The sequence below is a fragment of the Maylandia zebra genome, unplaced genomic scaffold, assembly GCF_041146795.1.
Source record: "Maylandia zebra isolate NMK-2024a unplaced genomic scaffold, Mzebra_GT3a scaffold11, whole genome shotgun sequence".
Classification (NCBI taxonomy): domain Eukaryota; kingdom Metazoa; phylum Chordata; class Actinopteri; order Cichliformes; family Cichlidae; genus Maylandia; species Maylandia zebra.
Window position 1 is genome coordinate 6,510,685 of NW_027490041.1, and position 27,442 is coordinate 6,538,126.

General features: G+C 42.8%; 1 long non-coding RNA gene across 1 annotated transcript in view; it reads left to right on the forward strand.

The window, feature by feature from the left end:
• The window catches only part of LOC143415920 (uncharacterized), a 130,379-nt gene that overhangs the window by 88,966 nt on the left and 13,971 nt on the right, over window positions 1–27,442 (forward strand). The window lies entirely within an intron of this gene.

A 27,442-nucleotide genomic window follows, 5' to 3' on the forward strand; every position in this document is an offset into this window, starting at 1 on the left:
TATTATTAGGGCCCGAGCACCGAGAGTGCGAAGGCCCTATTGTATCTGCTCCGTTTCTTATTATTATTATTATTATTAGGGCCCGAGCACCGAGAGTGCGAAGGCCCTATTGTATCTGCTCCGTTTCTTATTAGGGCCCGAGCACCGAGAGTGCGAAGGCCCTATTGTATCTGCTCCGTTTCTTATTATTATTATTATTATTATTATTATTATTATTATTATTATTATTATTATTATTCACCCCAAACAAGGGCCTTTTTGAGGGCCTAAACATGCTCAAAAACTCATGAAATTTTGCACACATGCCAGGTCTGGTGAAAAATTTTGTATTTTAATGGTTTTACATATGAGCACTGGGAAATGGCTCTAGAGCGCCACCTATGCCTTGTTAAATGCAGCCCTACGACCACATGGTTTGAGCTACATGTATGAAATTTGGCACACATGTGTATCATGCCAAGACGAACAAAAAAGTCTGTGGGCCCATTGACGCAAACCCAACAGGAAGTCCGCCATTTGGAAGAGAAGGTGACATTTTGGCTCAAATTTTGCCATTTCCATGCCTCGAACTTTTGCGAACTCCTCCTTGGGGTTTCATTTCATAACCTTCAAATTTGGACAGTGTCAACTACACCCTTGTGCCATGTTAAATTGCGGAGCTTTTGAGTTTTCACAATACTATGAGGCCGTGGCGCCATGGCGAAGTTCGATGACTCGCCATGAAAATCTTATTGCCTCTCATTTTGTCATACATTTTCTGACCTTGACCAAAGTGAACACATATGATAAGGCTCCACCCCTAAACATATTTCAACTGCCATATTTGACATGAAGGACAGCGCCACCTAGTGGGAACAGGAAATGTCATGTTTTACACTTTGGGGTACAGTATAGTGATGGGTGACATCTGCAGCCTCAAATTTCTCCAGAAAAGCCTTAAGGAGTTGGTCTTGGGTTACAGTGAAAACTGTGACTTTTCGCAAAAGGGTGTGACCCCAGCAGCATGGCGAACTTTGATGTCACGCCATGAAGAAACAAATTAGTATAACTCCATGAAATCCAGTCTGATCAGTACCAGACTTTACAGGCATGAAGTCAGACCCGCCCTGAACAGATTGATGTGCCCATTGTCGGGAATACGGACAGCGCCACCTAGTGGGAACAGGAAATGTCATGGCTTTAATTTTGTTGTACTGATTTTCACAGGTTCATCGTGGCCACCTCAAAAGCGGTGAATATCACCATCAGTCCCTTGTGATGCTTCAGTGCAAAAATTGTGACTTTAAACTGAACGCCGCACCCTGGTGGCAACGCAGTTCACCATGAAAGATGAAGTGGCTTTTGAGGGGCTTGGAAAGTTTAAAAAGTCTTGAAATTTGGCGCACACCTCCAATGTGGTTAAGGCTTTGTTGTTATGTGATCATTTTCATTGAATATCCCAAAATGGCTCCACAGCGCCCCCTACAAAATTTCAAAATCACAGCCCCTGCTCTGTGTTTTATGTATGAGTCTGAAACCTGGTAAGCTTATAGGAGATATCAAGATGTACAAAAAAGTCTCTTGGAGCAATATCCCAAATCCAACAGGAAGTCAGCCATTTTAAAATTAATGTGCAATTTTGGCAACATTTTCCCCTCTTTTCAGGCATCGTTCTTTGACGAACTCCTCCAAGGGATTTCATCATATTGCACTATTCTTCAGTGTGTGGAATCCAAAGACCTTTGTGTTGTTAAATTGCGAAGCTTTTTACGTTCAGGGAAACGGGGTGGTTATGGCGGCATGTAGACTCTCAATCACTCGCCAAAACGCAGTAATCTGCTGTTACTCAAAAACACAATGTCCAATCTCACCCAAAGGTCGCAGGCATAATGAGACTCGAGTTCGGAAATGTTTGTTATGCCATTTGTACATAATGGTTAGAGTGCCACCTAGTGGAACGACTAGCTAATCATGAATGAATGAGTTGAAATGTTAGCTGGTGGTTAAATGCATGAATTCCATCAATGTGACATCGATCGGACATGCTGGTTTTAGGTGTTGGGCGTGGCTCGACGCGCCGGGGGTGCGAGGGCCCTCATAACGCTGCTTGCAGCTTTAATTATTATTATTATTATTATTCAGGCGAAACAAGGGCCTTTTTGAGGGCCTAAACATGCTCAAAAACTCATGAAATTTTGCACACATGCCAGGTCTGGTGAAAAATTTTGTATTTTAATGGTTTTACATATGAGCACTGGGAAATGGCTCTAGAGCGCCACCTATGCCTTGTTAAATGCAGCCCTACGACCACATCGTTTGAGCTACATGTATGAAATTTGGCACACATATGTATCATGCCAAGACGAACAAAAAAGTCTGTGGGCCCATTGACGCAAACCCAACAGGAAGTCCGCCATTTGGAAGAGAAGGTGACATTTTGGCTCAAATTTTGCCATTTCCATGCCTCGAACTTTTGCGAACTCCTCCTTGGGGTTTGATTTCATAACCTTCATATTTGGTCAGTGTCAACTACACCCTTGTGCCATGTTAAATTGCGGAGCTTTTGAGTTTTCACAATACTATGAGGCCGTGGCGCCATGGCGAATTTCGATGACTCGCCATGAAAATCTTATTGCCTCTCATTTTGTCATACATTTTCTGACCTTGACCAAAGTGAACACATATGATAAGGCTCCACCCCTGAACATATTTCAACTGCCATATTTGACACCAGGTACAGCGCCACCTAGTGGGAACAGGAAATGTCATGTTTTACACTTTGGGGTACAGTATTGTGATGGGTGACATCTGCAGCCTCAAATTTCTCCAGGAAAGCCTTAAGGAGTTGGTCTTGGGTTACAGTGAAAACTGTGACTTTTCACGAAAGGGTGTGACCCCAGCAGCATGGCGAACTTTGATGTCACGCCATGAAGAAACAAATTAGTATAACTCAATGAAATCCAGTCTGATCAGTACCAGACTTTACAGGCATGATGTCAGACCCGCCCTGAACAGATTGATGTGCCCATTGTCGGAAATACGGACAGCGCCACCTAGTGGCAACAGGAAATGTCATGGCTTTAATTTTGTTGTACTGATTTTCACAGGTTCATCGTGGCCACCTCAAAAGCGGTGAATATCAACATCAGTCCCTCGTGATGCTTCAGTGCAAAAATTGTGACTTTAAACTGAACGGCGCACCCTGGTGGTAACGCGGTTCACCATGAAAGATGAAGTGGCTTTTGAGGGGCTTGGAAAGTTTATAGAGGCTTGAAATTTGGCACACACCTCCAAATGGATGAAGGCTTTGTTGTCATGTGATCATTTTCATTGAATAGCGCGAAATGGCTCCACAGCGCCCCCTACAATATTTCAAAACATCAGCCCCTGCTCTGTGTTTCATCTATGAGTCTGACACTTGGTAAGCTTGTGTAAGATATCAAGATGTACAAAAAAGTCTCTTGGAGCAATATCCCAAATCCAACAGGAAGTCAGCCATTTTAAAATTAATGTGTAATTTTGATGACATTTTCCCCCCTTTTCAGGCCTCATACTTTGACGAACTCCTCCAAGGGATTTCATCATATTGAAGCATTCTTCAGGGTGTAGAATCTAAAGACCTTTGTGATGTTAAATTGCGAAGCTTTTTCCGTTCAGGGAAACGGGGTGGTCATGGCGGCACGTAGAGTTTCAATCACTCGCAAAAAGCAGTAATCTGCTGTCACTAAAAAACACAATGTCCAATCTCTCCCAAAGGTCGCAGGTGTGATGAGACTCGAGCTTGGAAATGTTTGTTATGCTATTTGTCAATAATGGTTAGAGCGCCACCTAGTGGCATGACTATAATCCTGGTTGAATAAGATGAAATGTTAGCTGGTGATTAAAAGCATGAAATCCATCAATGTGACATCACATCGGACGTGCCGGTTTGAGGTGTTGGCAGTGGCTCGACATGCCGGGGGTGCGAGGGCCCTCATAACGCTGCTTGCAGCTTTAATTATTATTATTATTATTATTCACCCCAAACAAGGGCCTTTTTGAGGGCCTAAACATGCTCAAAAACTCATGAAATTTTGCACACATGCCAGGTCTGGTGAAAAATTTTGTATTTTAATGGTTTTACATATGAGCACTGGGAAATGGCTCTAGAGCGCCACCTATGCCTTGTTAAATGCAGCCCTACGACCACATGGTTTGAGCTACATGTATGAAATTTGGCACACATGTGTATCATGCCAAGACGAACAAAAAAGTCTGTGGGCCCATTGACGCAAACCCAACAGGAAGTCCGCCATTTGGAAGAGAAGGTGACATTTTGGCTCTAATTTTGCCATTTCCATGCCTCGAACTTTTGCGAACTCCTCCTTGGGGTTTCATTTCATAACCTTCAAATTTGGACAGTGTCAACTACACCCTTGTGCCATGTTAAATTGCGGAGCTTTTGAGTTTTCACAATACTATGAGGCCGTGGCGCCATGGCGAATTTCGATGACTCGCCATGAAAATCTTATTGCCTCTCATTTTGTCATACATTTTCTGACCTTGACCAAAGTGAACACATATGATAAGGCTCCACCCCTAAACATATTTCAACTGCCATATTTGACATGAAGGACAGCGCCACCTAGTGGGAACAGGAAATGTCATGTTTTACACTTTGGGGTACAGTATAGTGATGGGTGACATCTGCAGCCTCAAATTTCTCCAGAAAAGCCTTAAGGAGTTGGTCTTGGGTTACAGTGAAAACTGTGACTTTTCGCAAAAGGGTGTGACCCCAGCAGCATGGCGAACTTTGATGTCACGCCATGAAGAAACAAATTAGTATAACTCCATGAAATCCAGTCTGATCAGTACCAGACTTTACAGGCATGAAGTCAGACCCGCCCTGAACAGATTGATGTGCCCATTGTCGGGAATACGGACAGCGCCACCTAGTGGGAACAGGAAATGTCATGGCTTTAATTTTGTTGTACTGATTTTCACAGGTTCATCGTGGCCACCTCAAAAGCGGTGAATATCACCATCAGTCCCTTGTGATGCTTCAGTGCAAAAATTGTGACTTTAAACTGAACGCCGCACCCTGGTGGCAACGCAGTTCACCATGAAAGATGAAGTGGCTTTTGAGGGGCTTGGAAAGTTTAAAAAGTCTTGAAATTTGGCGCACACCTCCAATGTGGTTAAGGCTTTGTTGTTATGTGATCATTTTCATTGAATATCCCAAAATGGCTCCACAGCGCCCCCTACAAAATTTCAAAATCACAGCCCCTGCTCTGTGTTTTATGTATGAGTCTGAAACCTGGTAAGCTTATAGGAGATATCAAGATGTACAAAAAAGTCTCTTGGAGCAATATCCCAAATCCAACAGGAAGTCAGCCATTTTAAAATTAATGTGCAATTTTGGCAACATTTTCCCCTCTTTTCAGGCATCGTTCTTTGACGAACTCCTCCAAGGGATTTCATCAGATTGCACTATTCTTCAGTGTGTGGAATCCAAAGACCTTTGTGTTGTTAAATTGCGAAGCTTTTTACGTTCAGGGAAACGGGGTGGTTATGGCGGCACGTAGACTCTCAATCACTCGCCAAAACGCAGTAATCTGCTGTTACTCAAAAACACAATGTCCAATCTCACCCAAAGGTCGCAGGCATAATGAGACTCGAGTTCGGAAATGTTTGTTATGCCATTTGTACATAATGGTTAGAGCGCCACCTAGTGGAACGACTAGCTAATCATGAATGAATGAGTTGAAATGTTAGCTGGTGGTTAAATGCATGAATTCCATCAATGTGACATCGATCGGACATGCTGGTTTTAGGTGTTGGGCGTGGCTCGACGCGCCGGGGGTGCGCGGGCCCTCATAACGCTGCTTGCAGCTTTAATTATTATTATTATTATTATTCACCCCAAACAAGGGCCTTTTTGAGGGCCTAAACATGCTCAAAAACTCATGAAATTTTGCACACATGCCAGGTCTGGTGAAAAATTTTGTATTTTAATGGTTTTACTTATGAGCACTGGGAAATGGCTCTAGAGCGCCACCTATGCCTTGTTAAATGCAGCCCTACGACCACATGGTTTGAGCTACATGTATGAAATTTGGCACACATGTGTATCATTCCAAGACGAACAAAAAAGTCTTTGGGCCCATTGACGCAAACCCAACAGGAAGTCCGCCATTTGGAAGAGAAGGTGACATTTTGGCTCTAATTTTGCCATTTCCATGCCTCGAACTTTTGCGAACTCCTCCTTGGGATTTGGGCGTATAAGCTTCAAATTTGGACAGTGTCAACTACACCCTTGTGCCATGTTAAATTGCGGAGCTTTTGAGTTTTCACAATACCATGAGGCCGTGGCGCCATGGCGAATTTCGATGACTCGCCAAGAAAATCTTATTGCCTCTCATTTTGTCATACATTTTCTGACCTTGACCAAAGTGAACACATATGATAAGGCTCCACCCCTGAACATATTACAACTGCCATATTTTACATCAGGGACAGCGCCACCTAGTGGGAACAGGAAATGTTATGTTTTACACTTTGGGGTACAGTATTGTGATGGGTGACATCTGCAGCCTCAAATTTCTCCAGGAAAGCCTTAAGGAGTTGGTCTTGGGTTACAGTGAAAACTGTGACTTTTCGCAAAAGGGTGTGACCCCAGCAGCATGGCGAACTTTGATGTCACGCCATGAAGAAAGAAATTAGTATAACTCAATGAAATCCAGTCTGATCAGTACCAGACTTTACAGGCATGATGTCAGACTCGCCCTGAACAGATTGATGTGCCCATTGTCAGAAATACGGACAGCGCCACCTAGTGGCAACAGGAAATGTCATGGCTTTAATTTTGTTGTACTGATTTTCACAGGTTCATCGTGGCCACCTCAAAAGCGGTGAATATCACCATCAGTCCCTCGTGATGCTTCAGTGCAAAAATTGTGACTTTAAACTGAACGGCGCACCCTGGTGGCAACGCTGTTCACCATGAAAGATGAAGTGGCTTTTGAGGGTCTTGGCAAGTTTATAGAGGCTTGAAATTTGGCGCACACCTCCAATGTGGTTAAGGCTTTGTTGTTATGTGATCATTTTCATTGAATATCCCAAAATGGCTCCACAGCGCCCCCTACAAAATTTCAAAATCACAGCCCCTGCTCTGTGTTTTATGTATGAGTCTGAAACCTGGTAGGCTTATAGGAGATATCAAGATGTACAAAAAAGTCTCTTGGAGCAATATCCCAAATCCAACAGGAAGTCAGCCATTTTAAAATTAATGTGCAATTTTGGCAACATTTTCCCCTCTTTTCAGGCATCGTTCTTTGACGAACTCCTCCAAGGGATTTCATCAGATTGCACTATTCTTCAGTGTGTGGAATCCAAAGACCTTTGTGTTGTTAAATTGCGAAGCTTTTTACGTTCAGGGAAACGGGGTGGTTATGGCGGCACGTAGGCTCTCAATCACTCGCCAAAACGCAGTAATCTGCTGTTACTCAAAAACACAATGTCCAATCTCACCCAAAGGTCGCAGGCATAATGAGACTCGAGTTCAGAAATGTTTGTTATGCCATTTGTACATAATGGTTAGAGTGCCACCTAGTGGAATGACTAGCTAATCATGAATGAATGAGTTGAAATGTTAGCTGGTGGTTAAATGCATGAATTCCATCAATGTGACATCGATCGGACGTGCTGGTTTTAGGTGTTGGGCGTGGCTCGACGCGCCGGGGGTGCGAGGGCCCTCATAACGCTGCTTGCAGCTTTAATTATTATTATTATTATTATTATTCAGGCGAAACAAGGGCCTTTTTGAGGGCCTAAACATGCTCAAAAACTCATGAAATTTTGCACACATGCCAGGTCTGGTGAAAAATTTTGTATTTTAATGGTTTTACATATGAGCACTGGGAAATGGCTCTAGAGCGCCACCTATGCCTTGTTAAATGCAGCCCTACGACCACATCGTTTGAGCTACATGTATGAAATTTGGCACACATGTGTATCATGCCAAGTCGAACAAAAAAGTCTATGGGCCCATTGACGCAAACCCAACAGGAAGTCCGCCATTTGGAAGAGAAGGTGACATTTTGGCTCTAATTTTGCCATTTCCATGCCTCGAACTTTTGCGAACTCCTCCTTGGGGTTTCATTTCATAACCTTCAAATTTGGACAGTGTCAATTACACCCTTGTGCCATGTTAAATTGCGGAGCTTTTGAGTTTTCACAGTACTATGAGGCCGTGGCGCCATGGCGAATTTCGATGACTCGCCATGAAAATCTTATTGCCTCTCATTTTGTCATACATTTTCTGACCTTGACCAAAGTGAACACATATGATAAGGCTCCACCCCTGAACATATTTCAACTGCCATATTTGACATCAAGGACAGCGCCACCTAGTGGGAACAGGAAATGTCATGTTTTACACTTTGGGGTACAGTATAGTGATGGGTGACATCTGCAGCCTCAAATTTCTCCAGGAAAGCCTTAAGGAGTTGGTCTTGGGTTACAGTGAAAACTGTGAGTTTTCACGAAAGGGTGTGACCCCAGCAGCATGGCGAACTTTGATGTCACGCCATGAAGAAACAAATTAGTATAACTCAATGAAATCCAGTCTGATCAGTACCAGACTTTACAGGCATGATGTCAGACGCGCCCTGAACAGATTGATGTGCCCATTGTCGGAAATACGGACAGCGCCACCTAGTGGCAACAGGAAATGTCATGGCTTTAATTTTGTTGTACTGATTTTCACAGGTTCATCGTGGCCACCTCAAAAGCGGTGAATATCAACATCAGTCCCTCGTGATGTTTCAGTGCAAAAATTGTGACTTTAAACTGAACGGCGCACCCTGGTGGCAACGCTGTTCACCATGAAAGATGAAGTGGCTTTTGAGGGTCTTGGCAAGTTTATAGAGGCTTGAAATTTGGCACACACCTCCAATGTGATGAAGGCTTTGTTGTCATGTGATCATTTTCATTGAATAGCGCGAAATGGCTCCACAGCGCCCCCTACAATATTTCAAAACATCAGCCCCAGCTCTGTGTTTTATGTATGAGTCTGAAACCTGGTAAGCTTATAGGAGATAATAAGATGTACAAAAAAGTCTCTTGGAGCAATATCCCAAATCCAACAGGAAGTCAGCCATTTTAAAATTAATGTGTAATTTTGGTGACATTTTCCCCTCTTTTCAGGCTTCATACTTTGACGAACTCCTCCAAGGGATTTCATCAGATTGGACCGATCTGAAGTTTGTGGAATCTAAAGACCTTTGTGATGTTAAATTGCGAAGCTTTTTACATTCAGGGAAACGGGGTTGTCATGGCGGCACGTGGAGTTTCAATCACTCGCCAAAAAGCAGTAATCTGCTGTCACTCAAAAACACAATATCCAATCTCTCCCAAACGTCGCAGGTGTGATGAGACTCGAGCTCGGAAATGTTTGTTATGCCATTTGTCAGTAATAGTTAGAGCGCCACCTAGTGGCATGACTATAATCCTGGTTGAATAAGATGAAATGTTAGCTGGTGATTAAAAGCATGAAATCCATCAATGTGACATCACATCGGACGTGCCGGTTTGAGGTGTTGGCAGTGGCTCGACGTGCCGGGGGTGCGAGGGCCCTCATAACGCTGCTTGCAGCTTTAATTAGGGCCCGAGCACTGACTGTGCGAAGGCCCTATTGTATCTGCTCTGTTTCTTATTAGGGCCCGAGCACTGACAGTGCGAAGGCCCTATTGTAATTGCTCTGTTTATTATTAGGGCCCGAGCACCGAGAGTGCGAAGGCCCTATTGTATCTGCTCCGTTTCTTATTATTATTATTATTATTATTATTATTATTATTATTATTATTATTATTATTATTCACCCCAAACAAGGGCCTTTTTGAGGGCCTAAACATGCTCAAAAACTCATGAAATTTTGCACACATGCCAGGTCTGGTGAAAAATTTTGTATTTTAATGGTTTTATATATGAGCACTGGGAAATGGCTCTAGAGCGCCACCTATGCCTTGTTAAATGCAGCCCTACGACCACATGGTTTGAGCTACATGTATGAAATTTGGCACACATGTGTATCATGCCAAGACGAACAAAAAAGTCTGTGGGCCCACTGACGCAAACCCAACAGGAAGTCCGCCATTTGGAAGAGAAGGTGACATTTTGGCTCTAATTTTGCCATTTCCATGCCTCGAACTTTAACGAACTCCTCCTTGGGGTTTCATTTCATAACCTTCAAATTTGGACAGTGTCAACTACACCCTTGTGCCATGTTAAATTGCGGAGCTTTTGAGTTTTCACAATACTATGAGGCCGTGGCGCCATGGCGAATTTCGATGACTCGCCATGAAAATCTTATTGCCTCTCATTTTGTCATAGATTTTCTGACCTTGACCAAAGTGAACACATATGATAAGGCTCCACCCCTAAACATATTTCAACTGCCATATTTGACATGAAGGACAGCGCCACCTAGTGGGAACAGGAAATGTCATGTTTTACACTTTGGGGTACAGTATAGTGATGGGTGACATCTGCAGCCTCAAATTTCTCCAGAAAACCCTTAAGGAGTTGGTCTTGGGTTACAGTGAAAACTGTGACTTTTCGCAAAAGGGTGTGACCCCAGCAGCATGGCGAACTTTGATGTCACGCCATGAAGAAACAAATTAGTATAACTCCATGAAATCCAGTCTGATCAGTACCAGACTTTACAGGCATGAAGTCAGACCCGCCCTGAACAGATTGATGTGCCCATTGTCGGGAATACGGACAGCGCCACCTAGTGGGAACAGGAAATGTCATGGCTTTAATTTTGTTGTACTGATTTTCACAGGTTCATCGTGGCCACCTCAAAAGCGGTGAATATCACCATCAGTCCCTTGTGATGCTTCAGTGCAAGAATTGTGACTTTAAACTGAACGCCGCACCCTGGTGGCAACGCAGTTCACCATGAAAGATGAAGTGGCTTTTGAGGGGCTTGGAAAGTTTAAAAAGTCTTGAAATTTGGCGCACACCTCCAATGCGGTTAAGGCTTTGTTGTTATGTGATCATTTTCATTGAATATCCCAAAATGGCTCCACAGCGCCCCCTACAAAATTTCAAAATCACAGCCCCTGCTCTGTGTTTTATGTATGAGTCTGAAACCTGGTAAGCTTATAGGAGATATCAAGATGTACAAAAAAGTCTCTTGGAGCAATATCCCAAATCCAACAGGAAGTCAGCCATTTTAAAATTAATGTGCAATTTTGGCAACATTTTCCCCTCTTTTCAGGCATCGTTCTTTGACGAACTCCTCCAAGGGATTTCATCATATTGCACTATTCTTCAGTGTGTGGAATCCAAAGACCTTTGTGTTGTTAAATTGCGAAGCTTTTTACGTTCAGGGAAACGGGGTGGTTATGGCGGCACGTAGACTCTCAATCACTCGCCAAAACGCAGTAATCTGCTGTTACTCAAAAACACAATGTCCAATCTCACCCAAAGGTCGCAGGCATAATGAGACTCGAGTTCGGAAATGTTTGTTATGCCATTTGTACATAATGGTTAGAGTGCCACCTAGTGGAACGACTAGCTAATCATGAATGAATGAGTTGAAATGTTAGCTGGTGGTTAAATGCATGAATTCCATCAATGTGACATCGATCGGACGTGCTGGTTTTAGGTGTTGGGCGTGGCTCGACGCGCTGGGGGTGCGAGGGCCCTCATAACGCTGCTTGCAGCTTTAATTATTATTATTATTATTATTATTATTATTTCGGCAAATGAATTGGCCGTTTGAGGGCCTAAACATGCTCGAAAACTCATGAAATTTTGCACACGCGTCAGGTCTGGTGAAAATTTACGTATTTTAATGTTCTCAGACATGGCCAGGGAAAATTAGCTCAGTAGCGCCACCTAGAAAAATGAAAAACGCGAGCCCCCGGTATGGGTATGACCTACATGTTTGAAAGTCGGTACACCTATATAACGTTCAGAGTCGAACAAAAAAGTCTATTATGGCAATGTCCTAAACCCAACAGAAAGTCCGCCATTTGGAAGAGAAGGTGACATTTTGGCTCTGATTTTACCGTTTCCATGCCTCGAACTTTAACGAACTCCTCCTTGGGGTTTGATTTCATAACCTTCATATTTGGTCAGTGCCAACTACACCCTTATGCCATGTTAAATTGCGGAGCTTTTGAGTTTTCACAATACCATGAGGCCGTGGCGCCACGGCGAATTTCGATGACTCGCCATGAAAATCTTATTGCCTCTCATTTTGTCATACATTTTTTGACCTTGACCAAAGTGAACACATATGATAAGGCTCCACCCCTGAACATATTTCAACTGCCATATTTGACATCAAGGACAGCGCCACCTAGTGGGAACAGGAAATGTCATGTTTTACACTTTGGGGTACAGTATAGTGATGGGTGACATCTGCAGCCTCAAATTCCTCCAGGAAAGCCTTAAGGAGTTGGTCTTGGGTTACAGTGAAAACTGTGAGTTTTCGCGAAAGGGTGTGACCCCAGCAGCATGGCGAACTTTGATGTCACGCCATGAAGAAACAAATTAGTATAACTCAATGAAATCCAGTCTGATCAGTACCAGACTTTACAGGCATGATGTCAGACCCGCCCTGAACAAATTGATGTGCCCATTGTCGGAAATACGGACAGCGCCACCTAGTGGCAACACGAAATGTCATGGCTTTAACTTTGTTGTACTGATTTTCACAGGTTCATCGTGGCCACCTCAAAAGCGGTGAATATCACCATCAGTCCCTCGTGATGCTTCAGTGCAAAAATTGTGACTTTAAATTGAACGGCGCACCCTGGTGGCAACGCGGTTCATCATGAAAGATGAAGTGGCTTTTGAGGGGCTTGGAAAGTTTATAGAGGCTTGAAATTTGGCACACACCTCCAAATGGATGAAGGCATTGTTGTTATGTAACCATTTTCCTTGAATAGCGCAAAATGGCTCCACAGCGCCCCCTACAATATTTCAAAACATCAGCCCCTGCTCTGTGTTTTATGTATGATTCTGAAACCTGGTAAGCTTATAGGAGATATCAAGATGTACAAAAAAGTCTCTTGGAGCAATATCCCAAATTCAACAGGAAGTCAGCCATTTTAAAATTAATGTGTAATTTTGATGACATTTTCCCCCCTTTTCAGGCCTCATACTTTGACGAACTCCTCCAAGGGATTTCATCATATTGAAGCATTCTTCAGTGTGTAGAATCTAAAGACCTTTGTGATGTTAAATTGCGAAGCTTTTTCCGTTCAGGGAAACGGGGTGGTCATGGCGGCACGTAGAGTTTCAATCACTCGCAAAAAGCAGTAATCTGTTGTCACTAAAAAACACAATGTCCAATCTCTCCCAAAGGTCGCAGGTGTGATGAGACTCGAGCTTGGAAATGTTTGTTATGCTATTTGTCAATAATGGTTAGAGCGCCACCTAGTGGCATGACTATAATCCTGGTTGAATAAGATGAAATGTTAGCTGGTGATTAAAAGCATGAAATCCATCAATGTGACATCACATCGGACGTGCCGGTTTGAGGTGTTGGCAGTGGCTCGACGTGCCGGGGGTGCGAGGGCCCTCATAACGCTGCTTGCAGCTTTAATTATTATTATTATTATTCAGGCAAAACAAGGGCCTTTTTGAGGGCCTAAACATGCTCAAAAACTCATGAAATTTTGCACACGCGTCAGGTCTGGTGAAAAATTTTGTATTTTACTGGTTTTACATATGAGCACTGGGAAATGGCTCTACAGCGCCACCTATGCCTTGTTAAATGCAGCCCTACGACCACATCGTTTGAGCTACATGTATGAAATTTGGCACACATGTGTATCATGCCAAGACGAACAAAAAAGTCTGGGGGCCCATTGACGCAAACCCAACAGGAAGTCCGCCATTTGGAAGAGAAGGTGACATTTTGGCTCTAATTTTGCCATTTCCATGCCTCGAACTTTTTCGAACTCCTCCTTGGGATTTGGGCGTATAAGCTTCAAATTTGGACAGTGTCAACTACACCCTTGTGCCATGTTAAATTGCGGAGCTTTTGAGTTTTCACAATACTATGAGGCCGTGGCGCCATGGCGAATTTCGATGACTCGCCATGAAAATCTTATTGCCTCTCATTTTGTCATACATTTTCTGACCTTGACCAAAGTGAACACATATGATAAGGCTCCACCCCTGAACATATTTCAACTGCCATATTTGACACCAGGGACAGCGCCACCTAGTGGGAACAGGAAATGTCATGTTTTACACTTTGGGGTACAGTATTGTGATGGGTAACATCTGCAGCCTCAAATTTCTCCAGGAAAGCCTTAAGGAGTTGGTCTTGGGTTACAGTGAAAACTGTGACTTTTCACGAAAGGGTGTGACCCCAGCAGCATGGCGAACTTTGATGTCACGCCATGAAGAAACAAATTAGTATAACTCAATGAAATCCAGTCTGATCAGTACCAGACTTTACAGGCATGATGTCAGACCCGCCCTGAACAGATTGATATGCCCATTGTCGGAAATACGGACAGCGCCACCTAGTGGGAACAGGAAATGTCATGGCTTTAATTTTGTTGTACTGATTTTCACAGGTTGATCGTGGCCACCTCAAAAGCGGTGAATATCACCATCAGTCCCTCGTGATGCTTCAGTGCAAAAATTGTGACTTTAAACTGAACGGCGCACCCTGGTGGCAACGCGGTTCATCATGAAAGATGAAGTGGCTTTTGAGGGGCTTGGAAAGTTTATAGAGGCTTGAAATTTGGCACACACCTCCAAATGGATGAAGGCATTGTTGTTATGTAACCATTTTCCTTGAATAGCGCAAAATGGCTCCACAGCGCCCCCTACAATATTTCAAAACATCAGCCCCTGCTCTGTGTTTCATCTATGAGTCTGACACTTGGTAAGCTTGTGTAAGATATCAAGATGTACAAAAAAGTCTCTTGGAGCAATATCCCAAATCCAACAGGAAGTCAGCCATTTTAAAATTAATGTGTAATTTTGATGACATTTTCCCCCCTTTTCAGGCCTCATACTTTGACGAACTCCTCCAAGGGATTTCATCATATTGAAGCATTCTTCAGTGTGTAGAATCTAAAGACCTTTGTGATGTTAAATTGCGAAGCTTTTTCCGTTCAGGGAAACGGGGTGGTCATGGCGGCACGTAGAGTTTCAATCACTCGCAAAAAGCAGTAATCTGTTGTCACTAAAAAACACAATGTCCAATCTCTCCCAAAGGTCGCAGGTGTGATGAGACTCGAGCTTGGAAATGTTTGTTATGCTATTTGTCAATAATGGTTAGAGCGCCACCTAGTGGCATGACTATAATCCTGGTTGAATAAGATGAAATGTCAGCTGGTGATTAAAAGCATGAAATCCATCAATGTGACATCACATCGGACGTGCCGGTTTGAGGTGTTGGCAGTGGCTCGACGTGCCGGGGGTGCGAGGGCCCTCATAACGCTGCTTGCAGCTTTAATTAGGGCCCGAGCACTGAGAGTGCGAAGGCCCTATTGTATCTGCTCCGTTTCTTATTATTATTATTATTATTATTATTATTATTATTATTCACCCCAAACAAGGGCCTTTTTGAGGGCCTAAACATGCTCAAAAACTCATGAAATTTTGCACACATGCCAGGTCTGGTGAAAAATTTTGTATTTTAATGGTTTTACATATGAGCACTGGGAAATGGCTCTACAGCGCCACCTATGCCTTGTTAAATGCAGCCCTACGACCACATCGTTTCAGCTACATGTATGAAATTTGGCACACATGTGTATCATGCCAAGACGAACAAAAAAGTCTGTGGGCCCATTGACGCAAACCTAACAGGAAGTCCGCCATTTTGGATTGAAGGTGACATTTTGGCTCTGATTTTACCGTTTCCATGCCTTGTACTTTAACGAACTCCTCCTTGGGACTTGGTCGTATAAGCTTCAAATTTGGACAGTGTCAACTACACCCTTGTGCCATGTTAAATTGCGGAGCTTTTGAGTTTTCACAATACTATGAGGCCGTGGCGCCATGGCGAATTTCGATGACTCGCCATGAAAATCTTATTGCCTCTCATTCTGTCATACATGTTCCGATCTGGACCAAAGAGCACACATATGATAAGGCTCCACCCCTGAACATATTTCAACTGCCATATTTGACATCAAGGACAGTGCCACCTAGTGGGAACAGGAAATGTCATGTTTTACACTTTGGGGTATAGTATAGTGAAGGGTGACATCTGCAGCCTCAAATTTCTCCAGGAAAGCCTTAAGGAGTTGGTCTTGGGTTACAGTGAAAACTGTGACTTTTCGCCAAAGGGTGTGACCCCAGCAGCATGGCGAACTTTGATGTCACGCCATGAAGAAACAAATTAGTATAACTCAATGAAATCCAGTCTGATCAGTACCAGACTTTACAGGCATGATGTCAGACCCGCCCTGAACAGATTGATGTGCCCATTGTCGGAAATACGGACAGCGCCACCTAGTGGCAACAGGAAATGTCATGGCTTTAATTTTGTTGTACTGATTTTCACAGGTTCATCGTGGCCACCTCAAAAGCGGTGAATATCACCATCAGTCCCTCGTGATGCTTCAGTGCAGAAATTGTGACTTTAAACTGAACGGCGCACCCTGGTGGCAACGCGGTCCACCATGAAAGATGAAGTGGCTTTTGAGGGGCTTGGAAAGTTTATAGAGGCTTGAAATTTGGCACACACCTCCAATGTGATGAAGACTTTGTTGTCATGTCATCATTATCATTGAATAGCGCAAAATGGCTCCACAGCGCCCCCTACAATATTTCAAAATATCAGCCCCTGCTCTGTGTTCTATGTATGAATCTGAAACCTGGTAGGCTTATAGGAGATATCAAGATGTACAAAAAAGTCTCTTGGAGCAATATCCCAAATCCAACAGGAAGTCAGCCATTTTAAAATTAATGTGCAATTTTGGCGACATTTTCCCCTCTTTTCAGGCTTCATACTTTGACGAACTCCTCCAAGGGATTTAATCATATTGAACCATTCTCCAGTGTGTGGAATCTAAAGACCTTTGTGATGTTAAATTGCGAAGCTTTTTACGTCCAGGGAAACGGGGTGGTTATGGCGGCACTTAGAGTTTGAATCACTCGCCAAAAAGCAGTAATCTGCTGTCACTCAAAAACACAATGTCCAATCTCTCCCAAACGTCTCAGGTGTGATTAGACTCGAGCTCGGAAGTGTTTGTTATGCCATTTGTACATAATGGTTAGAGCGCCACCTAGTGGAACGACTAACTAATCATGAATGAATGAGTTGAAATGTTAGCTGGTGGTTAAATGCATGAATTCCATCAATGTGACATCAGATCGGACGTGCTGGTTTTAGGTGTTGGGCGTGGCTCGACGCGCCGGGGGTGCGAGGGCCCTCATAACGCTGCTTGCAGCTTTAATTAGGGCCCGAGCACTGACAGTGCGAAGGCCCTATTGTAATTGCTCTGTTTATTATTATTATTATTATTATTATTATTATTATTATTATTATTATTTCGGCAAATGAATTGGCCGTTTGAGGGCCTAAACATGCTCGAAAACTCATGAAATTTTGCACACGCGTCAGGTCTGGTGAAAATTTACGTATTTTAATGTTCTCAGACATGGCCTGGGAAAATTAGCTCAGTAGCGCCACCTAGAAAAATGAAAAACGCGAGCCCCCGGTATGGGTATGACCTACATGTTTGAAAGTCGGTACACCTATATAACGTTCAGAGTCGAACAAAAAAGTCTATTATGGCAATGTCCTAAACCCAACAGGAAGTCCGCCATTTTGGATTGAAGGTGACATTTTGGCTCTGATTTTACCATTTCCATGCCTCGAACTTTAACGAACTCCTCCTTGGGATTTGGTCCTATAAGCTTCAAATTTGGACAGTGTCAACTACACCCTTGTGCCATGTTAAATTGCGGAGCTTTTGAGTTTTCACAATACTATGAGGCCGTGGCGCCATGGCGAATTTTGATGACTCGCCATGAAAATCTTATTGCCTCTCATTCTGTCATACATGTTCCGATCTGGACCAAAGAGCACACATATGATAAGGCTCCACCCCTGAACATATTTCAACTGCCATATTTGACATCAAGGACAGCGCCACCTAGTGGGAACAGGAAATGTCATGTTTTACACTTTGGGGTACAGTATTGTGATGGGTGACATCTGCAGCCTCAAATTTCTCCAGGAAAGCCTTAAGGAGTTGGTCTTGGGTTACAGTGAAAACTGTGAGTTTTCGCGAAAGGGTGTGACCCCAGCAGCATGGCGAACTTTGATGTCACGCCATGAAGAAACAAATTAGTATAACTCAATGAAATCCAGTCTGATCAGTACCAGACTTTACAGGCATGATGTCAGACCCGCCCTGAACAGATTGATATGCCCATTGTCGGAAATACGGACAGCGCCACCTAGTGGCAACAGGAAATGTCATGGCTTTAACTTTGTTGTACTGATTTTCACAGGTTGATCGTGGCCACCTCAAAAGCGGTGAATATCACCATCAGTCCCTCGTGATGCTTCAGTGCAAAAATTGTGACTTTAAACTGAACGGCGCACCCTGGTGGCAACGCGGTTCATCATGAAAGATGAAGTGGCTTTTGAGGGGCTTGGAAAGTTTATAGAGGCTTGAAATTTGGCACACACCTCCAAATGGATGAAGGCATTGTTGTTATGTAACCATTTTCCTTGAATAGCACAAAATGGCTCCACAGCGCCCCCTACAATATTTCAAAACATCAGCCCCTGCTCTGTGTTTCATCTATGAGTCTGACACTTGGTAAGCTTGTGTAAGATATCAAGGTGTACAAAAAAGTCTCTTGGAGCAATATCCCAAATCCAACAGGAAGTCAGCCATTTTAAAATTAATGTGTAATTTTGATGACATTTTCCCCCCTTTTCAGGCCTCATACTTTGACGAACTCCTCCAAGGGATTTCATCATATTGAAGCATTCTTCAGTGTGTAGAATCTAAAGACCTTTGTGATGTTAAATTGCGAAGCTTTTTCCGTTCAGGGAAACGGGGTGGTCATGGCGGCACGTAGAGTTTCAATCACTCGCAAAAAGCAGTAATCTGCTGTCACTAAAAAACACAATGTCCAATCTCTCCCAAAGGTCGCAGGTGTGATGAGACTCGAGCTTGGAAATGTTTGTTATGCTATTTGTCAATAATGGTTAGAGCGCCACCTAGTGGCATGACTATAATCCTGGTTGAATAAGATGAAATGTTAGCTGGTGATTAAAAGCATGAAATCCATCAATGTGACATCACATTGGACGTGCCGGTTTGAGGTGTTGGCAGTGGCTCGACGTGCCGGGGGTGCGAGGGCCCTCATAACGCTGCTTGCAGCTTTAATTAGGGCCCGAGCACCGAGAGTGCGAAGGCCCTATTGTATCTGCTCCGTTTCTTATTATTATTATTATTATTATTATTATTATTCAGGCGAAACAAGGGCCTTTTTGAGGGCCTAAACATGCTCAAAAACTCATGAAATTTTGCACACATGCCAGGTCTGGTGAAAAATTTTGTATTTTAATGGTTTTACATATGAGCACTGGGAAATGGCTCTAGAGCGCCACCTATGCCTTGTTAAATGCAGCCCTACGACCACATGGTTTGAGCTACATGTATGAAATTTGGCACACATGTGTATCATGCCAAGACGAACAAAAAAGTCTGTGGGCCCATTGACGCAAACCCAACAGGAAGTCCGCCATTTGGAAGAGAAGGTGACATTTTGGCTCTAATTTTGCCATTTCCATGCCTCGAACTTTTGCGAACTCCTCCTTGGGGTTTCATTTCATAACCTTCAAATTTGGACAGTGTCAACTACACCCTTGTGCCATGTTAAATTGCGGAGCTTTTGAGTTTTCACAATACTATGAGGCCGTGGCGCCATGGCGAATTTCGATGACTCGCCATGAAAATCTTATTGCCTCTCATTTTGTCATACATTTTCTGACCTTGACCAAAGTGAACACATATGATAAGGCTCCACCCCTAAACATATTTCAACTGCCATATTTGACATGAAGGACAGCGCCACCTAGTGGGAACAGGAAATGTCATGTTTTACACTTTGGGGTACAGTATAGTGATGGGTGACATCTGCAGCCTCAAATTTCTCCAGAAAACCCTTAAGGAGTTGGTCTTGGGTTACAGGGAAAACTGTGACTTTTCGCAAAAGGGTGTGACCCCAGCAGCATGGCGAACTTTGATGTCACGCCATGAAGAAACAAATTAGTATAACTCCATGAAATCCAGTCTGATCAGTACCAGACTTTACAGGCATGAAGTCAGACCCGCCCTGAACAGATTGATGTGCCCATTGTCGGGAATACGGACAGCGCCACCTAGTGGGAACAGGAAATGTCATGGCTTTAATTTTGTTGTACTGATTTTCACAGGTTCATCGTGGCCACCTCAAAAGCGGTGAATATCACCATCAGTCCCTTGTGATGCTTCAGTGCAAAAATTGTGACTTTAAACTGAACGGCGCACCCTGGTGGCAACGCAGTTCACCATGAAAGATGAAGTGGCTTTTGAGGGGCTTGGAAAGTTTAAAAAGTCTTGAAATTTGGCGCACACCTCCAATGTGGTTAAGGCTTTGTTGTTATGTGATCATTTTCATTGAATATCCCAAAATGGCTCCACAGCGCCCCCTACAATATTTCAAAATCACAGCCCCTGCTCTGTGTTTTATGTATGAGTCTGAAACCTGGTAAGCTTATAGGAGATATCAAGATGTACAAAAAAGTCTCTTGGAGCAATATCCCAAATCCAACAGGAAGTCAGCCATTTTAAAATTAATGTGCAATTTTGGCAACATTTTCCCCTCTTTTCAGGCATCGTTCTTTGACGAACTCCTCCAAGGGATTTCATCATATTGCACTATTCTTCAGTGTGTGGAATCCAAAGACCTTTGTGTTGTTAAATTGCGAAGCTTTTTACGTTCAGGGAAACGGGGTGGTTATGGCGGCACGTAGACTCTCAATCACTCGCCAAAACGCAGTAATCTGCTGTTACTCAAAAACACAATGTCCAATCTCACCCAAAGGTCGCAGGCATAATGAGACTCGAGTTCGGAAATGTTTGTTATGCCATTTGTACATAATGGTTAGAGTGCCACCTAGTGGAACGACTAGCTAATCATGAATGAATGAGTTGAAATGTTAGCTGGTGGTTAAATGCATGAATTCCATCAATGTGACATCGATCGGACGTGCTAGTTTTAGGTGTTGGGCGTGACTCGACGCGCCGGGGGTGCGAGGGCCCTCATAACGCTGCTTGCAGCTTTAATTATTATTATTATTATTATTTCGGCAAATGAATTGGCCGTTTGAGGGCCTAAACATGCTCGAAAACTCATGAAATTTTGCACACGCATCAGGTCTGGTGAAAATTTACGTATTTTAATGTTCTCAGACATGGCCAGGGAAAATTAGCTCAGTAGCGCCACCTAGAAAAATGAAAAACGCGAGCCCCCGGTATGGGTATGGCCTACAAGTTTGAAAGTCGGTACACCTATATAACGTTCAGAGTCGAACAAAAAAGTCTATTATGGCAATGTCCTAAACCCAACAGGAAGTCCGCCATTTTGGATTGAAGGTGACATTTTGGCTCTGATTTTACCGTTTCCATGCCTTGTACTTTAACGAACTCCTCCTTGGGATTTGGTCCTATAAACTTCAAATTTGGACAGTGTCAACTACACCCTTGTGCCATGTTAAATTGCGGAGCTTTTGAGTTTTCACAATACTATGAGGCCGTGGCGCCATGGCGAATTTCGATGACTCGCCATGAAAATCTTATTGCCTCTCATTTTGTCATACATGTTCCGATCTGGACCAAAGAGCACACATATGATAAGGCTCCACCCCTGAACATATTTCAACTGCCATATTTGACATCAAGGACAGCGCCACCTAGTGGGAACAGGAAATGTCATGTTTTACACTTTGGGGTACAGTATTGTGATGGGTGACATCTGCAGCCTCAAATTTCTCCAGGAAAGCCTTAAGGAGTTGGTCTTGGGTTACAGTGAAAACTGTGACTTTTCACGAAAGGGTGTGACCCCAGCAGCATGGCGAACTTTGATGTCACGCCATGAAGAAACAAATTAGTATAACTCAATGAAATCCAGTCTGATCAGTACCAGACTTTACAGGCATGATGTCAGACCCGCCCTGAACAGATTGATATGCCCATTGTCGGAAATACGGACAGCGCCACCTAGTGGCAACAGGAAATGTCATGGCTTTAACTTTGTTGTACTGATTTTCACAGGTTGATCGTGACCACCTCAAAAGCGGTGAATATCACCATCAGTCCCTCGTGATGCTTCAGTGCAAAAATTGTGACTTTAAACTGAACGGCGCACCCTGGTGGCAACGCGGTTCATCATGAAAGATGAAGTGGCTTTTGAGGGGCTTGGAAAGTTTATAGAGGCTTGAAATTTGGCACACACCTCCAAATGGATGAAGGCATTGTTGTTATGTAACCATTTTCCTTGAATAGCGCAAAATGGCTCCACAGCGCCCCCTACAATATTTCAAAACATCAGCCCCTGCTCTGTGTTTCATCTATGAGTCTGACACTTGGTAAGCTTGTGTAAGATATCAAGGTGTACAAAAAAGTCTCTTGGAGCAATATCCCAAATCCAACAGGAAGTCAGCCATTTTAAAATTAATGTGTAATTTTGATGACATTTTCCCCCCTTTTCAGGCCTCATACTTTGACGAACTCCTCCAAGGGATTTCATCATATTGAAGCATTCTTCAGTGTGTAGAATCTAAAGACCTTTGTGATGTTAAATTGCGAAGCTTTTTCCGTTCAGGGAAACGGGGTGGTCATGGCGGCACGTAGAGTTTCAATCACTCGCAAAAAGCAGTAATCTGCTGTCACTAAAAAACACAATGTCCAATCTCTCCCAAAAGTCGCAGGTGTGATGAGACTCGAGCTTGGAAATGTTTGTTATGCTATTTGTCAATAATGGTTAGAGCGCCACCTAGTGGCATGACTATAATCCTGGTTGAATAAGATGAAATGTCAGCTGGTGATTAAAAGCATGAAATCCATCAATGTGACATCACATCGGACGTGCCGGTTTGAGGTGTTGGCAGTGGCTCGACGTGCCGGGGGTGCGAGGGCCCTCATAACGCTGCTTGCAGCTTTAATTTGTAGTTGTTATTCTTAGTTGTTCTGCTGCCTAAATACCACAGGGTCTGATTATGAAGTTATTGAGCTGCACATACTTTACGACCTGCTTAAGTTCGAGGTCACAGCGTCTGTAGAGCAGCTGGAACATAATGAAGTCTACAAGGTTAAAGTTTTCTCTTCAGTTATTGTTCTTTCTGCTGCTTGGTTTGATGGATCTGAGAGCTTTTGTTTTTATTATTGTTATTATAATTATCATTAATATTTTACTCTCTAGAAGCTTTAAAATAGTGTTTGTGTTTGAAAAAATTGATTTAAGAATTGAACAGAAACATCTGTCCTTCTGAAAATGGCCCAAAGGCACGGAGACAAAGTCAAAGGATGCAACCTGTAACTTTCTCTTCCTTCATGTCAGGACCATCATCCATGATTTATATAAAATGCATATAGCAACAGTAGCACTTTAGTTTGGACTTTATGATTTCTGTAACTGGAAAATATTATTTTGTTTAAAGACAGAAGTGACCGCATAGTTGCAACATCAAAGGGAAATATTAATTAATTAGCATCAAGTATATTTGTTGCTTAAGCGTTTGCACTATAACTTAAGTAGGATTATAACTTTTAAGGAAGGAAAGATTTCAGATATTTAGTTCACTGTTTCAGTTATTTTATATGAAATTAAAACATTTACGTTGGTCAAATATGATGCTCTAAATCAAATAAAAGTTTGAAAATAAATGATGTATTTTTAAATGCTGCAACAAATGTTCACAAAAAGTAACTATAATTAAAACCAGTTAAACAAAATCAAATGTTTGAATCATGCTTAACCAAATGCCAGGCTGGAGAGCTGAACCTAAAGTATACGTAGAAAGATTTCAACATCTGAGCAGTTTTTAATGTTTTTATCACATATAAATGTCACAGCAGTGGGTCCTGGCCCAATGCTTTGTGTTTTTGGTTTTCTTTGACTCTTGTTTTTCTTGGTTTTTGTTCTTCTTATTTATCAGGCTCTCAGTAATCTTAGTTCTCCCTCCCTCAGTGTTCATTTCAGCCTGTGTTTAGTTTCTGTTCCCGTGTCCCACGTTTCATCGTTTCATGTCGAGTCAGCCCTGTCTCTCTGTTTCCTGTGTCTCCCCAGTCAGCCCCGCCTCCCTCGGGCACTCATGTGTGATACAGAGTAATAAACTTAAATACTTATTTTCCACCCTGATTTACAAATAAATTCTTTACAAATCCTACCATGTGAATTCATGGATTTTTTTTTCACATTCTGTCTCTCACAGTTGAAGTGTACCTCTGGTGCAAATTACTGACCTCTGTCATCATTTTAAGTGGGGGAACTTGCACAATCGGTGGCTGACTAAATACTTTTTTGCCCCACTGTACAGCTGATTATGATGCATGTTTTACTATTGCTATGTTCACATCATCTGCTTGGCTTTATTACTGAAAGCCTGGAGATCCTCTGACGTGTGCATGGCTGATGTGAAGTATGATTAGTCCTACATGACATCAACAACAGAGGCAATGAAAGCTTTGTTGTTAACAGGTTGTAGGTAAAGTCAAATGTCTACTTCTACACTTGTGTTGGGTAAAGTTCTTCTCACTGCAGCAGATTTATATCTGTGCTTTCACAGGGCGTGATGTGGAGCTCAGCGCTGAGGTGCAGGTCTCCTTGGAGATGGCATCCTGGCTGAAATATTATCATGCTTCCAAAACATTTCAGCTTTTATTTTGAAAGAAACAAGACTTGAAAACGAATCCCCTTCTTCCTCTTTGTCTTTGTTCTTCAGAGGAGTGTCACCTGGACAAACTCAGGGCTGTTCTAGAGCCTTTCTTATTATTTGACTCCATAGAAATAAAACTGAATGGAATCAAACAAAAGCTCCCAAACAGCTAAAACACTTTGCTTTATTCTCTTTTTTAACAAATACGTTGAAGTCCATCCATAACAACACAGCTGAGATCTCCTTTGTAATCAAGTGTTTACATCCTTTGTACAGATCTGCATACAAAACAATCATTTACGTCCCACAGAAGTCTAGTTACACGTAACTATACAAGAACTGGTGAATGACAGAAACATGAGACACATGATCACAGGTGATAACAAAAAGAGAAAGAATTCATGTGTTAGTGATGTTTTTCAGCCCTGATGGCTCATGTTGGAGAAACAAGCTGAGGTACGTGGAAAGTTCACACACACAAGTGGGCGTGAGCGCACACACAGAGAGAAACACAACTGAAGCATCTGTTTGCTGTTTCTGCTTTCATCATCTCTGCTGCTGTGTCAGGCTGGGGTCTCTCAGTGACGTGGTTGAGGTGAAGTATGACGAGTATCCCTGATTCAGTCCATCGAGACAAAGGGCAAAGAAAGCTGTTGTTAACAAACTCTATGGTGATGTGGCATTTAGCTCTGACTCTACGCTCTGCTGAATCCTTTGAACCTGCTGATCAGTAAAGCTCTACGTGCTGCAGCAGATTGACCTCATCTGTGTTCACAGGTGTGGACCTCAGCGCTGAGGTGCAGGAGACTTTCATTCAGTTCTCCCTGCAAACAGCATCCAGCCTGGAAATACTGTCATCTTTCCCACAAATGGTGCTCTTATCTCAGAGAAGAAGTCTGATGTAAATAACTGCAATCAACAGTGATGTTCTGCACAGATCACTTTTCCATTTTGCTCTCTAGATGAGTCCCAGCTGCCTGACCTTGTGTCCAGGTGATCGTCTCACTGAGGAGCTTTTGTTCTGAAAATCTCACGTCCATCACCTGTTTCCTTTTTACTATCTCTGCTCTTTCTTTATTCACAATGCTCATAATATCACACAATTATATTCATCACCTGCATGTTTTTATCCAGCTGCTGTTAGAACCAAACAAATAAAAAGGATGAAAAGCCTGAAATCCTTTGATTTATTACATTTGAAACAAATATGAGAGCATCCCTAACAGCACAGCTGAGACCTTTGTTTTAATCAAGCCTTTGTATCGACACACTTGTAAAGATTCATATACAAAACATAATAGAATAAATCAATATAAAATACACATAATCACAAAAATGCAGCCATGTTGTGAGTTTGCATCTAAAACATGCATGTTTCCCTTTGTACAGGCAGATTTACAGCAGACAAAGCAACACGCTGATCGACTTTGACCGCTGCAAAAACAAAATACCCACCAAGTCTGAAGTCGATCAGAGGAACTGTTGACAGACTGACAGACAAACAGATGCTTGATTCATTAGTGCGATTAAATGTTCTTCTTTAGCAGCATCACTTCATGTGTTTGTGTTCCAGGAATAAAGGTCTGTTTAAACTGGACGTCTCCTCAGCATCACTCGTGCTGTCATGGTTTCAAAGCTGTGCAGAAAGAATCTGAGGGATGATACAGAGGTGACCAAAGTTACAAACATCCAGCTGTGCTGCAAATGTTTGCAGAGCTCCAAACTCTTTGGCTTTCTGCAGAGCAAGTATGGAAGAAGCACCTGAGCTAACTTCAGTTTAGACGATATGAGGAAAAATGCTGCTTCCCAAAGTTTCCTACAAGTATCCAGTTTATATTTAGAGAAGCGAAGGCTCTTTATCCTGACAACTACTCCCTGGTGGATCCCTGTCCTGTGACAGCAGCAAAGACTGTGTATCAGTATCATCAAAGCCACTTCAATAACCAGTGTTTAAAGCTCTCTAGCAGATGGACTTCAGTGGCAGCAGCCTCTGTCTGCTGTGTACAGAAGGTTCTCTGATGAAGCACACAGCAGATGCTGCACTACAACAGCAGCAGCAGCTAAGCTTCAGTTTGCTTCGACGCCCTTTTTGACCTGTGAAACAGCAGAAAATGAAACATTTCAACACCCGTTTGTTAGCGTGAGCTATTCTGCTGTTTTTCATCATTTCACAGGTGAAATAAAATCACATTTACTTCCTGTAGGAGTGATCGTGTCCAGCCTGACTGAGACCATGTGCTCCATCCTGCACAGGTAATAAACCTCTGACATGAAGGGCTGTCAAGTAGTTTTAGACAAATGGGGGTAAAAGAGACGTTAAAAGCTTAAAGAGAAACTACATTTTCTAAGAACTGTCTGACGTTCACCTCTCACACAGTGGATACGATTCTGCCGCTGCAGGAATAATCTTTGTGGTTATGAAACTGTCCATGTGTGTTACGGGAGTGATGAGTAAGAGAACCCAGACGCGGATCGCTCGTTAAGATTGAACAGTGTCTTTATTTACAGTGAAGCAAATCCAAAGTAATCCATAGTGCTAAGTCCCTT